Below are 13,152 nucleotides of genomic sequence, written 5' to 3' on the forward strand. Positions count from 1 at the left end.
ATATTGATGGATCATGCTGAACATAAGAATTCATTCAAAAATCTAGGAAACAAAAATCTAGACTAAGCATATTAGGAGCTAATCTAGTCTAACCTTCTGCTCTATGAGGAATGAAGCAGGAAATCAAAGCTGCAAATAGAGTGGTATGGGAGTTCAAAAGGAATTACAAGAAATTCGGACAAAATGCAGGAATACTCAGACAAAACTTCCATTCCTTCCTTAAACATGAACTGTGATTACTTGTTGTGCATGTGTGCTGTGTACACTTGCTTTGTATGTGAAAGCAAGTGTTTTATCTGTGTACTATCCAATGCAGCTTGATTGCAGGGGAGGTTATAGTGATGGAAGAAGAGCTTTATAACTCTACAGAAGCCTCTATGAGAACAATTTAAGTCAGAGGTTGATTTATCTCCTTTGTTATTGGCAGCTGGAGTGTCTATTTTATTTTTTTATAAACTGGAAACCACTGTGGGTTTCAGTTGCTGAAAACAACCTATGCCATTCTTCCTACACAAATATTTTGAATAAGGGAAGACTTAAGAAAGGGCTGAAAAACATTTTTCTAGACAAATTCATTTGTTAAAAAAAATATGAGAAAGTCTTAGTTCCTGACCTACCTGGAAGGTATACAAAAAGGTAACTCTAATAAATCATTCTCATTAGTACATGCTGCTGCCTGACACTGGTGTGTTTGATTTCCTCATGAATCATAGCTGCTTTAGTTTCTTGAACATCCTGTTTCTTGTTATGTCTTTGTAAACTGCCATGCCATATATATGTCATCTATCTAGAAAAAAATGCATTTACTGTGGGGAGCTGTGCATTCTGTTGTGGTACTTGTGGCAAAATGACAGAATGTGCAACCAGGCCAGTAGGTGAAACCAAACCATGCCAAATATTTCCTTTAGGAAAGTTTATTTTAAAGCTCTTTTAACACATAATTAGGCCATCTCAGCAAGCAATGTACTTTCCTAATGTAGCTATGAGAAAACTGTTTAGTTAAATTGCTAATGCTGGTCTAGACATCCTACTGGAATCTCCTGAGTTGGAATTTAATTAAATGGAGGGAATTTCTATGGTTCTAGACAGAAGTATTTGGCTTGAATGTCATCGTGTTGAAGATGTGGTTTGGAGAAGAACTTACAGTTCCTATGGGGGTAGGAGAAGATAACTAGTTTTGTAATTAGATACTGAATAGAGGACAGGAATTGGAGTTATAAAGAGTACACTTTTATTGCCACTTCCAGGGATGACTATGTTCCTGAAAAGAAGCTAGGGCTGTACCAGTATGGCTTGGCAATAAGTAAGAACTTCAGAGAAATGTTTGCAACTCCATGTTGCTGTCCACAATTACCTTGCTGCTTTTGCCTCAGCAGCATCCACAGTTGTTTAATTTTTAACCCTTCAATTTTTTTAGGGCATAAACCATAATATTTGACAGAAACAACCTTTTCAAATCTTATGGTGTGATTCAGAATAAACTATCCCCTGTGAGCTCTTATTCTCTGTCTGCTACATCTCTGGGACCTCTTTGCAATTAAGTTAGTATTCACATCATCTGCTCTGTTTATTTCACCTCAATTGGCTTGGCATGCAGAGTTAAAAGTTAGGCCCTTGGGAGCAGGAATACTGCACAAATCTTTACTCTGCTGGTGCAGTGTCAAGCACAGAGGATCCCGATTCCACTTGGGCACTCAAAATTCTGTCTATCAAGGGGAATTACTGAGTTTTGTTGGGTTTTTTTTAGTTTCTGTTGGTTTTTGTTGTTTGTTTGTTGTTTTTTTTTTTTTGTAAGGAGGAGTCACCTTGACTAAATGGGAAATTACCACTATTGAATATTTTCTTGATTTGTGTCTCGAACATGGAAATATTGGCTGCTGGGTTTTTTTAAGACTGGAAGTGAAATTGAATACTATGTTAAGTATTAGCAGATGTTACAGGGGTGGACAGAACAGTGAAGGAACCTCTTTTGTGGGCATATGGTGGGATTTAAAACTCTAAATAAAGCTTTGTGTACACTCTATTCTCTTGGAAAAATGGCTGGTTTTGCTCATGAAATTCTTAATGTCTTTCTAGAACACTGTAAAGCAGAGAGTGCCTTATAGGAGGAAAAACATTCCTGATGACTATCATCCTTTTGAAAAAAAGGATGATAACAATTCTGGATCTATGAACCCATCTTCATATTTGGTTGTGATGGGTTGATTCTGGCTAGATGCCAGTTGCTCACCAAAGCTGCTTTATCACTTTGCTCCTCAGCTGGACAGGGAAGAAAAAATAAGATGAAAGGCTCATGGGTCGAGAGCCCATGTCCTTCCTCCTCAGGGGGTGGACTCCTCACACTCTTCCCCCGCTCCAGTGTGTGGTCCCTCCCATGGGAGACAGTTCTGTATGAACTGCTCCAATGTGAGTCCTTCCCACAGACTACAGTCCTTCAGGAACAGACTGCTCCAGGATGGGTCCCCCCATGGGGTCACAAGTCCTGCCAGCAAACCTGCTCCAGCGTGGCTCCTCTCTCCACAGGTCCTGCCAGGAGCCTGCTCCAGCATGGGCTTCCCATGGGGTCACAGCCTCCTTTGGACATCCACCTGCTCTGGTGTGGGGTCCTCTGTGGGCTGCAAATGGGTATCTGTTCCACTGCTAAGCTCCATGTGCTGCAGGGGAACGGGCTGCAGGGAAATCTCTGCTCCGGCGCTTGGAGCACCTCTTCCTCCTTCTCCTTCACTGACCTTGGGGTCTGCAGAGTTGTTGGTTTCAGGTATTCTCACTCCTCTCTCCAGGTGTTGCACAGTTTCCCACCACCACCACCTTTTTAAATACATTGTCCCAGAGGCTCTACCACTGTTGCTGATGGGTTCAGCCTTGCAGCTGTCTTGCAGCTGGGTGGCATTGGCTTTTATCGAACACAGGGGAAGCTTCTAGCAGCTTCTTACAGAAGCCACCCCTGTGTCCCCCTGCTACCAAAAACTAGCCATGGAAACCCAGTATATTGGGGTTATTTTTGTTTGTTTGCAGTATGAAGAAATAGAATCATTTAGTTTGGAAAAGATAGCAAGGCTTTAGGTGTTTTCCTGTGAACAGCCACATGTATTTTCTATCGAAGCATGCAAACAGTTCCTCTTATGTCAGTGAGGTTTCTTTTGTTAGTATGATATTGAGTAAAGGCTCTGAAACATAATAGCTATGATTAGAATTTGCAGTTGGATCATCCAGGTTTGGGTTTCAGTACAGTATAGATGAGATCTTAAAATTTTTGTTTTTGTTTCCTAAGTTTTCTGTATTATTTTTTTTTTTGTCGTGTGAAGATGACAGATTCCTCTTGTGTTTCACGATCAAGAAGGTGCATTGTGATGCCAGCAAAAATAATGTGCTTAGACATTGTATGTGTATATATACACAAAAGAAATATATATGCAAAGAAACATTTATCTTTGTAGTTGAGGAACAGGATTTATTGGTGTAGTGGTGACGGAGGTATGTGGGCACATATACTACAATGACACTGGCAAAGGTAGCAGCTCCAGAGGGTATAAAATTGCTTTCTTGTGCGCTGCAAGATTCCCATTGAGATACACGACATCTCTTCCTAATGACTATGTTGGGAAGAAACAAGTGTCAGCAGCCTCCTGTAAGCCCCTGCGCTTGGGGAAACCTTGAGTGAGAATATCACTAAATTTGGAGAGTTAAAGTAAATCAACCCACAGTATAGTATACATTGTTAATATTGAAGTGGTAAATTGTCCCAATATCCTATCGTATCTCAGTTATAACCCATCACCAAACACCAGTGGGGCAGCATCTCCATTTTGTAAACCATATTTACACCTGTGCTCATCTGCATATTCCTTTGAGGTATCCTCTTGGCTCTTACAACACTTGCCCTGCTATCCTACCTGAAATACTTAAGTCTCTGTAGGTACTGCAAATGAGCTCAAAAGCCACCCGGGGCCATGTTTTTTAAGTGAAATAGCTAAAACCTCTTCTACTCCTTTCAACCTGTATCTGCTCTCACAGCCTTTCTACACCACTAGAAAAGATATTTCAATGTCTGTGGGGCAGTTTCTCTCCCATAAGCTCGTCTTTCTTACTCCTGTGATCCCCTGATCAGATGGGCTTCAGAGGGAGGATGCCAGACTCCAGGCGTAGGACTGGAGGGAGTTCCTGGGTCAGGGCTGCTGGTGACAGTGGTTTAACCTGTGGGAGATGAATTACCAGCTGAAGGAGGAGATGAGCAAGCCACACACCATCAGGGAGGACAAACAGGAGACTGACAACGTCTTCGTAGAGTGTTTGCAGAGGTGAGAGATCAAGCCACACAATAGAGAGAAAGCATCATAGGTAGACACTGTGCTTGAAGGAGTGGTAGGCAGAGACTTGCAAGAAAAGGGAAGCTGGCAGCTTCTGGCTTCAGCAGCAGGAGAAAGATTCTTTATTCTCATTGACTTGAACATAGAAAATTTGTAGTGTACCCTAATGGAGCTCATTCTCCTGCTTTGGGTATTAAGGGAGATGTCAGACCCAGCTGACCCTGATCAGAGCATTATTACCAAGAGGAAGCAATGGGCCTTATTGGTTGGTGATTCACTTTTACGTGAGAGAGAAACACCCAACTGCCAGTCAGATGTGTTCTCACAGAAGGTTTGTAGCCTGCTGGGGCCCAGATCCAGGGTGTTTTAGAGGACTGCAAACATTCATCTGGCCTTCAGATTGTTCCCCTTCATTGGCTGCCCACAGGGCGCTAATGATGGCAGCAAGTGTGACCTAGAATGAATCAAGAGGGACTATGGAGCTCTAGAGGTAAAGGTGAGGAATGTGAGAGTTCAGGTTGTGTTGTCCTCAGTCCCACTGAAGAAAGGAAAAGACTTGGGTAGGAATAGATACTTCTTGTTAATTAACAAGTGTCTGTGACCAACTGTCAAGTTGCAGAAGGTGCTTTGACTTTTGTGACTGCATGTCTATTCTCAAGGAATGACAGATGGCATCCATCTGACAAAGTGGGCTAAAACTGCCTTTGTCTACAGACTTGACAACCTGGTGAAAAGAGCTTTAAACTAGATATGAAGTGATAAAAGCTAACACTTAAGAGAAGGAAAAGATTAGAGGTGGCAAGTACATGGAGAAAAGTGACAAAAGGCAGCCCTCAGGAAATGTAAAAATGGTCGTAAGGGGCCGATCCCAAGCACTTGCACGAGTGCGAGCAAACTGGGAAGCCAACATGAGGTGCAGGAACTCTGTATGTGGATGCGGGACTGGGACATCACTGGCATAACTGAGACACTGTGGAACAGATCGCGTGATGTGTGACTGTGCAGGTCCTTCAGTAAGGATGGTTGGGAGGAAAGGAGTGGCAGTCACTTTACATGAAGTAGTGCTCCAAAAACACTGCATTGCCCCCTAGTTGGACATATAATTATGAGATCCTGATATGAAAGACGATGTGGTAGTTTTGGGATGGTTAAAATTAGAATTATTAAGCTGTATCATCTGTGAAAGTGAAATAAGGGACACAGATTTGTACCCAACTGACAGGATTCAGGGTACTGGCCCTTCAGAATGAAAACCAGACAAGCTTCTGTCCTTTGCTAATAACTGCATGCTTTAACTACCAAATGTAATAATGGCAATAAGACTCTTAGACCATAGCAATAACATAGTTGCTTATGAAAACACAGAACCTGATGTGCCTCGGGTGCCACATTCAGTTTCTTAACTCTGTTGTGCTTTCCGTCTACATCTTGCTCACGTCACTCTGTAGAGCTGTCTGGCTGTAATGCTGTGAGGAGAATCCAGCTCTAGGATTGGGAGTGAAGTGCTGTCAACAGCAACGCCTCTTGTGGGTTATCTAAAATAGGGACATTCTGATTTCATGCTTTGGTTACGTCTCTTTGAAGCAGAAAGACATTAGCCCAGCAGAGTCCTCTTGCCAAGACAGGTTAGGAATTGAAATGGGATCAGAAGTCTCTTGGTTTCTTCCCCTCTTTTCACTTCCATAGAGTTAGTGTAGGTGAATCTACTCCATGAGTTGGTGCTGGTAAAGTACAGCTGGCTCCTAATGAATAGAGGTCATAGTGCCAAAAAGCCATCCTGCTTCACATTAGGCTTTTTTTTTCCCCCACTCTTTCTGGAAAAAGGAGGAAATTTCCAAGCAAAGGGGATATTTGCAGAATGTTTTGCAGTTTATGCTATACCTTCCTTTCTGGGATATTATAACAAATGTGTCTAGCAGGTGCAGACATTAAATCAAAAGGTAAAAATGTAAAGAAAAGCTCCAGTAACTAGTAAATATACGTTTCAGTTTACTTAACACTTGCTCAAATCTCTGACAGCTGGAATCAGAATGCCTTATTAGGACAAGAGGTAATTTTCATGTCTGTCTTGGAGCTGAGGTTTGTTGCAGAAACGGGACCTACCATTCAGTCTTACTTCAATCTCACTTGCTTTTAAATGACTGCAGCTTAGTACTATAGGTAGGAAAAGAAAAGCACTAGAATATATTCTACTGGGAAAAACCAGTAATAGAGGATTCTGATACAGGATGCTTAAGACTTTTCCAATTAATTTTTTAAAAAAAACCAATTTGTTATAGTCCTACCACCAAAGTAGAGGTGGAAAGAACTCTGAATGAGTTCATTTATTTGCATGATCATCTAGATTGGAAAATTAGTATGTTTATAAACAGTAAAAACATGAAAAAATCATCAACTTTTACTGTGCTGTTTAGTTGCAAACTTTTCTGCTTTTACAGATTGTTTTGTATGTTGGTCTTGCCTTTAGAGTACTTGGAATTCAAAGAAAATGAATCTTCAATAAAAAAGCTTTAGTATTATATGACACAAATTGGCTTCTATAGCTGCTTTGTCTACGAGTTTTGAAGATCCCTTTGCTTCCTCATCTTGCTGACGTACATTTACAACTTGTTTACACCTATTTAACTTTGGAACTGCACTCAATTGTCATATCCTGTTAACAAAATATTTTGTAAAAATAAAAAAACATTCTGAATCGCTCTCTCAAAGGAATTAGCAAGAATTTTACTAGTGAATGAGGGCTTGGAAATCTAGTTCATTAGTAAGAACTTGTCCTGCTAATTTAGAGACTTAAAAAAAAAAGTCTCTAAAGCAGTAATTTTTCTTCTATGTGTCTAATATTGCTTCTTAAGGAGTAAGAACTGCAGTGTCCTGAAATCAGAAAGGTGGAAGGATGGTTCTCTTTGCAAAGTTGCACTGAAATCAAAACTGTCGTCTTAATACTTGTGTTACTATGTTGGAAGAGCTATTGGTGCAAGGACTTCATTATTCCACAAAGCAAATAGTAATGGATATTTAGGCACGTCTTACAGCTGATTTTAGAAGACAAATAAACTACTTTTTGGCTTTTTTTTAAAATTCAAAGCTTTCATAGAAATAGTTGTTATCAGTGGAAGGCTTGCAGGAAGACTTTTAGAGTAGCTTTCTCTTTTCTGAAACATTTTAGTATGAAAGCAAAGCCAAGAAGTTTAGTTTAAGTCACAGACCTTGTAAGTCTATTTCTTAAAAGCCACAAATATGAATCCAAGTATATCCTAAGAAATTTCTCCCACAGAAGACGTGAGAAAAGACTGCTAAGGAATAATACCAAAGTTTTAATACCCTAATAGTGAAGAAGTAAAAACATTGTAAAAATGAAGACTGTTTCCTTACAGGAATGATAAAGTGATTTAAAAATTGAAGACCACAATTGTTGCCATATGACTGCCATCCATAATTTGTCTTAAACAGAACTTTAGCAAGCTATAAACAAGTCTTCACCATGGATTGTACACATACTTCTCAGCTCTGTAATTTACATTATATATCACATATTTATATAACTTCCATTATCACCACAACTGGAGTTTACCTTTTATTTTAGAGGGCATGAATATTGGTGGTAAATAGGTACAGTCAATTTTATATGTGTAATTGTAAGCATACGTATTGCTATAGGTGAGTGTAATTGATAATCCAGACCACCCAGTAATGTCTCTTACCATTCAGTCTGTTTTCATGAATGCTTGTTTAGAGGTGGACTCGTAGGAACCTGCTTACCCAGACACTGAGGGGTTTAGGAATCCAAATATCCACCATCTAATGCTGTCTCTTTGTAATGATGACAATCTGATAAAAGCAACAGATTATTCCTGAGAGTGGTGAAGAATAAAGGCAGGGAAGTGGATTTATTTTTGTCCTGTGGATTGTGAAATGAGGCTGTTGAAGTGCCTCCTCTGAGAACAGTGACCTGCGTGTCCAATTATTTTCTCCGGAAGGAACACATGGTGTAAATCCAGGATGCTGCTTTTAAGGACACAGACTTAAATAGTAAGCAGTTAAGGTGGATACCAGCAATGATTAAGATGGAATGAGATTTAAAAGCCTTCCTGGTCTTCTGTCTGGGGTGATGAGAGAGATAAAAACCTTCACAAATGCAGAATTAAGATGCCTTTCTAGTATCTTTTACTGTGCTCGGTGAAACTGAAATTTCTGATATCCAGGAATAACCCAAGGTATATCTACTGAAGTCTGCCTTAGTGTCTCCCTGAAATAAAATTGCTGTCCAAACTCCTTTTGGGTTTGGTTTGGGATTTTTTGATGGTTTTTTTGGTCCTCACTGAAATGCTACTTTTGAAATGTAAGTGGTGGAGAGGCATCAAATTTTGTATTGCTCACCGACTACCACAAGATGGCAATATTATTTCTGTGCTTAATGAGACAGGAGCTGATTTTTACCAAGCAATCAGCCTTGTATTAAAGGGAAAGGCTAATGGAAATTACTTCCTTTTGGTGAAGGCTGGTATGTGTTAGGTTCACATTGCTTATTAGATCAATTAAATTTTAAATAACCCAGAAATTATATTTTATTGCAAATCAGTTAAAACATATGTTGTCAGGTGATACCATGCTGAGTCTGGGTTCATTTGGTATCCTTTCTATAAAAATAACATTGTACCTTTATAATAGCATAGCATGAGACATGTGCCCAATAAATGAAAAACCAAACTAGTTTTCCCAGTTCAGTCCATATTCCACAGTGACTAGACTTCAGTTCTGAATTAAATATCCCTTTCTTCTGTCCTCAGTCTAAGTATTTGTATGATTATGTGGGTTGGTGCTCGGTGCTGGGGGGTGTCTTCTAAGAATTTCAATGGCTGCAAGGCACAAGAGTCATAACCTGTGAACTGTTCATAATTTTTTTAATAGTACATTTTTGACTGCATTTTGCAGAATTAACTGTGATGTCATCTTGCCAAAGTCTAATGCAGAAGTTCCAAAAGTGAATAAAGGAAATAAAATATTACTGGCTATGCAGTTATCTTTGGACAGTCTCCAGGCTGAAGACGTTTTTTCATTGTAAACTACGAGAGGTCTCAGCGTGAGACCATTTCTTTGGACCCACCACAGGGACCCCATGAGTGCCAAACCCAGAGGGGGAGGAGAATTATTGTCAAATACTCAAGGAAACCCAGCAAGTGTGGTCTCATCACCACATAAATCCCCACTTACGCCAGTTTTGCTGCATGGTTTCTTTGTCAGGGCCTCTTCTTAAAGCTCCAGTGTCAAAAATCTGAAGTCAGAACAAAAATGTGTGAAAGATTGCCTTGAGCAAGTGGATTTTCAACCTTTAGTGCAAGTGCAGTTCATTCTTGCTCAAATGGATGAACACTTTGTAATTAACTTTGTTATTTTCTCATTTAAGAACAGCTGGTTTATTCCAGGTTATTCAGTGTCATGCATGAGCATGCATGTTGTTCATCAGTAGCTACTGGCACTAGGATGTCTCAAGTGAAGAATGTCAGTATTGCATATGAAAGTAGGAAGAGGACCAAACTGTTTTGCCTTGTATGTGTTACAAGGATCAGAAGAACCTCTGAAGCTCTGCCCGCATCTGCAATGTGAATGCAGCATTCCTCCTGATCAACTGATTCTTAAAGATGAAGACTGGATGTCTTGCTGTGGTGCTTACTGTCTTGACCCCGAAAGCAACAAGAGGTGCACCCTTCTCCAGGAGATCCATTTTTAAGCTTAGGCCCAGGCCCTGCTTTTCTGAACTGTGTTGTAGGTGTACCTACAAAAAGCCTGTACTCAAGCCTCGTCTCTGGGATGGATTTCAGACCTACATTGTAGCTTTGTCTCAGGCCTTCTCTCTTGCTGCTCCTGACTAGGCTGCCTGGATAGACCCTGAACCTGGTTCATCACCGCAGCACATCTGGGACTTTCAATGGACCCTGCTACTGGCTCCTGGCTCTGCTCCACCAGCTCAGGTGCTGCAGGATTGTGCCGTGACGGATGAAGATGCTGCCCTGCCTGTGCTGTGGTCACTCCCCGCCTGCTCACCTCGTGGAACAGCCCTGCTCTTGCTGCTGCTGACAGTTTTCTGCTGTCTTCATCTTTGTGTCACTACTGTTTGTAATGTACTAAGCTTGATGGAAACTTGTTTTTACTGGTGTGCAATATATAATATCTCTAAAATTATTTCAGAGGGAAAACAACAAGGGAAGGGGAAGCAGATTTAGATTTTCTATTGTGTGCTATTTTGCTGATGGTAACCAGGTCTAGCCATTGCTGGTTTTTGCTTAGCCATTGCAGAAGAAAAGATATTTGATACTCTGAAGAGTGTGGAGTTTTTAAACTAGCAAATGGAAATTAAATAATAGCTCTCAGTTGTGAATCTGTCTTGCCTTCTAAATGTTTTCAAGATGAATTTTTGATAAGGCTGGACACTTCTTAGGCCTGGCAGTGTTATGTGCTTCAAAAAGAGCTTCTTTTACAAAACTTTATCTAGGTAGAAGGTGAAAAAAATGTTTACAGGCTTATTTTGTTGTCCACATCCATGGATCTCATTTGCTTCAAAGTTTCCTGCACCTTAGCTGAATAATGACTCCAGTTCCACACGTGATCTCATTGATGCACATTCTACTTCTGATGTCCCTTCTTAGGACTATGAAATGCTTTTGCCATGATGCAAAAGTTGTGTGGTTACCTTTCTAGTGCCTTAGATAGTAAAAAAGTGAGTAACCAGGATGTCATCAGGGCAATGACATAGCTTAACTTGTAAATTACATGGAGGAGACTCTGTCAAGCGTGTAACTTGTCTTTGTTTTATTTTGTTGTTGGCAATTAAAAGAAGTCCTTCTTCCTTTAACTGTTAAATTGAAAAGAAGCAGCTTTCCCTATTTCAGACTGACTTCAGATATCTTTACCCCTTCTCCTAATGTGCCACCCATGACTATTACAAAGCATCAGTTTCATCTACCAGATTTGAGAAGTTCAAGCATATTTGTAGTCTTTCTTGCACCAGAGCATTCCCCAGAGTCACTCTCTAGGAAGATATAGGATAAATGGTTGCATGCATTCTTTTAAATAAGATAACATTTTAATTGATTTTTTTATTTCCCTATTTAGTATAATCTGCCTTTCACAAGTGTATGTTTCTCAGTATACTGACTCTGAGGTGTTCTATGTGTATTGTGCGTAGAGCTAAATCTGGCAATCTTTTGGTCAATGACAGCATTACTAGTGAATCTTGGGATGAAAGAATGGTATGTAGGAAAATGCATGCCTGATGTGCAGAACAGATGAGTACAATTCTTCAGTCCTCCTTGCTCTCTTTAAGTCTTTCCGATTTCTCTTTGAAAATGAGAAGAGACAGCTGTTATGATAGCAGTGGTTAGCTTGAAAATAATTTGTGATTCAGTTTGAGTGATGCTGTATGTAGATTCTGCTTTTCTATGGCTTTTCAGCTATGCTTTCTCCAGTGCAGAAGCAAGCAGAAGAGGGATAATGGCTGCACTATGCCAACATACTTACCGAGTATCTAATGGCCTCTACACTGGGAAGAAAGAACTTTGCTTGCCTAAGAACTGAGGCTGGTAAGTTGCAGCAAAGGGAATCTGGTAAGGTATCCCCAAAGATATTTGCCAAGTCCCATTGTAGAAATGCTGAGGAAAGAAAGTATCCAGGGAGAAAGGCACCATTATTGGCTCTATGCAAAAACTGTTCTAAGTGATCTACAAGTGAAGAAACCAGCAGTGGTAAAAGCAGTAGGGTTGCTAATACAGCAGACACACCCAATGGTGACGTTTGATTTTTTTTATTTGGGAAGAGGATAACAGAGGGATACTCTGTGGTAACCAGCAACCTTCTTTTTTTCTCCTGAAATGGCAAAAATGAGACACTTTGTAGGCTGGTGCAGACAGCTTGTTGGTACAAGTTGGAAATTTTTCCCTAATGTTTTTTAAAAAAGCCAGACACCTTAGTGTGATAGACACTGCTATGAACATAACTCCCGGCTTAGACACCTCCTTAGCGGTTTAGGGACAGCAATACTGTGGCCTTCTGGGCTACAGCAAGTTTTACATAATCCGATCAGGGCCCATAGAAGTCTTTTGACACCTCTCAGTTGTCTACTCCTTGCTTTTTAGCTGTACCACAGGCCCCTTTGTTGGTAAAGTCCCACCTTCTCTTCTCTCCATTACCTCCTCCCTTAACAGTCTGGAAACTTCCCTTGTCCAGGCTTGCTTAGTTGCACCATAAAATTCTCATATGAAACTCCTGGATTTAGAAAACAACCTTTCAGCCTCTGAATCTTCCTAAGTAGAGCACCCTGGGTAATTACCAGCCTGTAACCAGTTATGTGTAAAGCAGCGAAGCGGCTGGCAGTGACTTTTAACAAGAGTTTGCTAGAACAGTAGCATTTAATGTGAGTTAAAAGAAGTCAATAGAAGAGAGACTGCCAGGAGTATCACAATAAATCTTGGTAATCTGATAAAACATAGCCATCTTAAAGTAGTGAACTTCTCTAACTTCTTGGTTTGGTTTAGAAATTAATTTTTCCTAAAGGAATTTAAATGACAGAAAATTAGCTGCATTTAAATCCACTTAGAGGTTGACTTCTGACTTCTCACAGTGTAACTGCAACCTATGGTTGGCCTCTGACTTGTGATAAGATTGAGGTTAAGGATTTTTCTTTTGCACTGCAGCTCCTGACCATCATATACCTCTTAGAGCAGACTAGCAGCAGTGCAGTAATAGCTGTCAATGCCAGCCCTTAATTTTCTTTGGGTTTTTTTGGTTTGTGGTTTGTTTTGTTTTTTTTTTTTTTTTGGGGGGGGGGTTTTGGGGTTTTTTTTTGGGGTTT

The sequence above is a fragment of the Calidris pugnax genome, unplaced genomic scaffold, assembly GCF_001431845.1.
Source record: "Calidris pugnax isolate Ruff unplaced genomic scaffold, ASM143184v1 scaffold8, whole genome shotgun sequence".
NCBI classification, from domain to species: domain Eukaryota; kingdom Metazoa; phylum Chordata; class Aves; order Charadriiformes; family Scolopacidae; genus Calidris; species Calidris pugnax.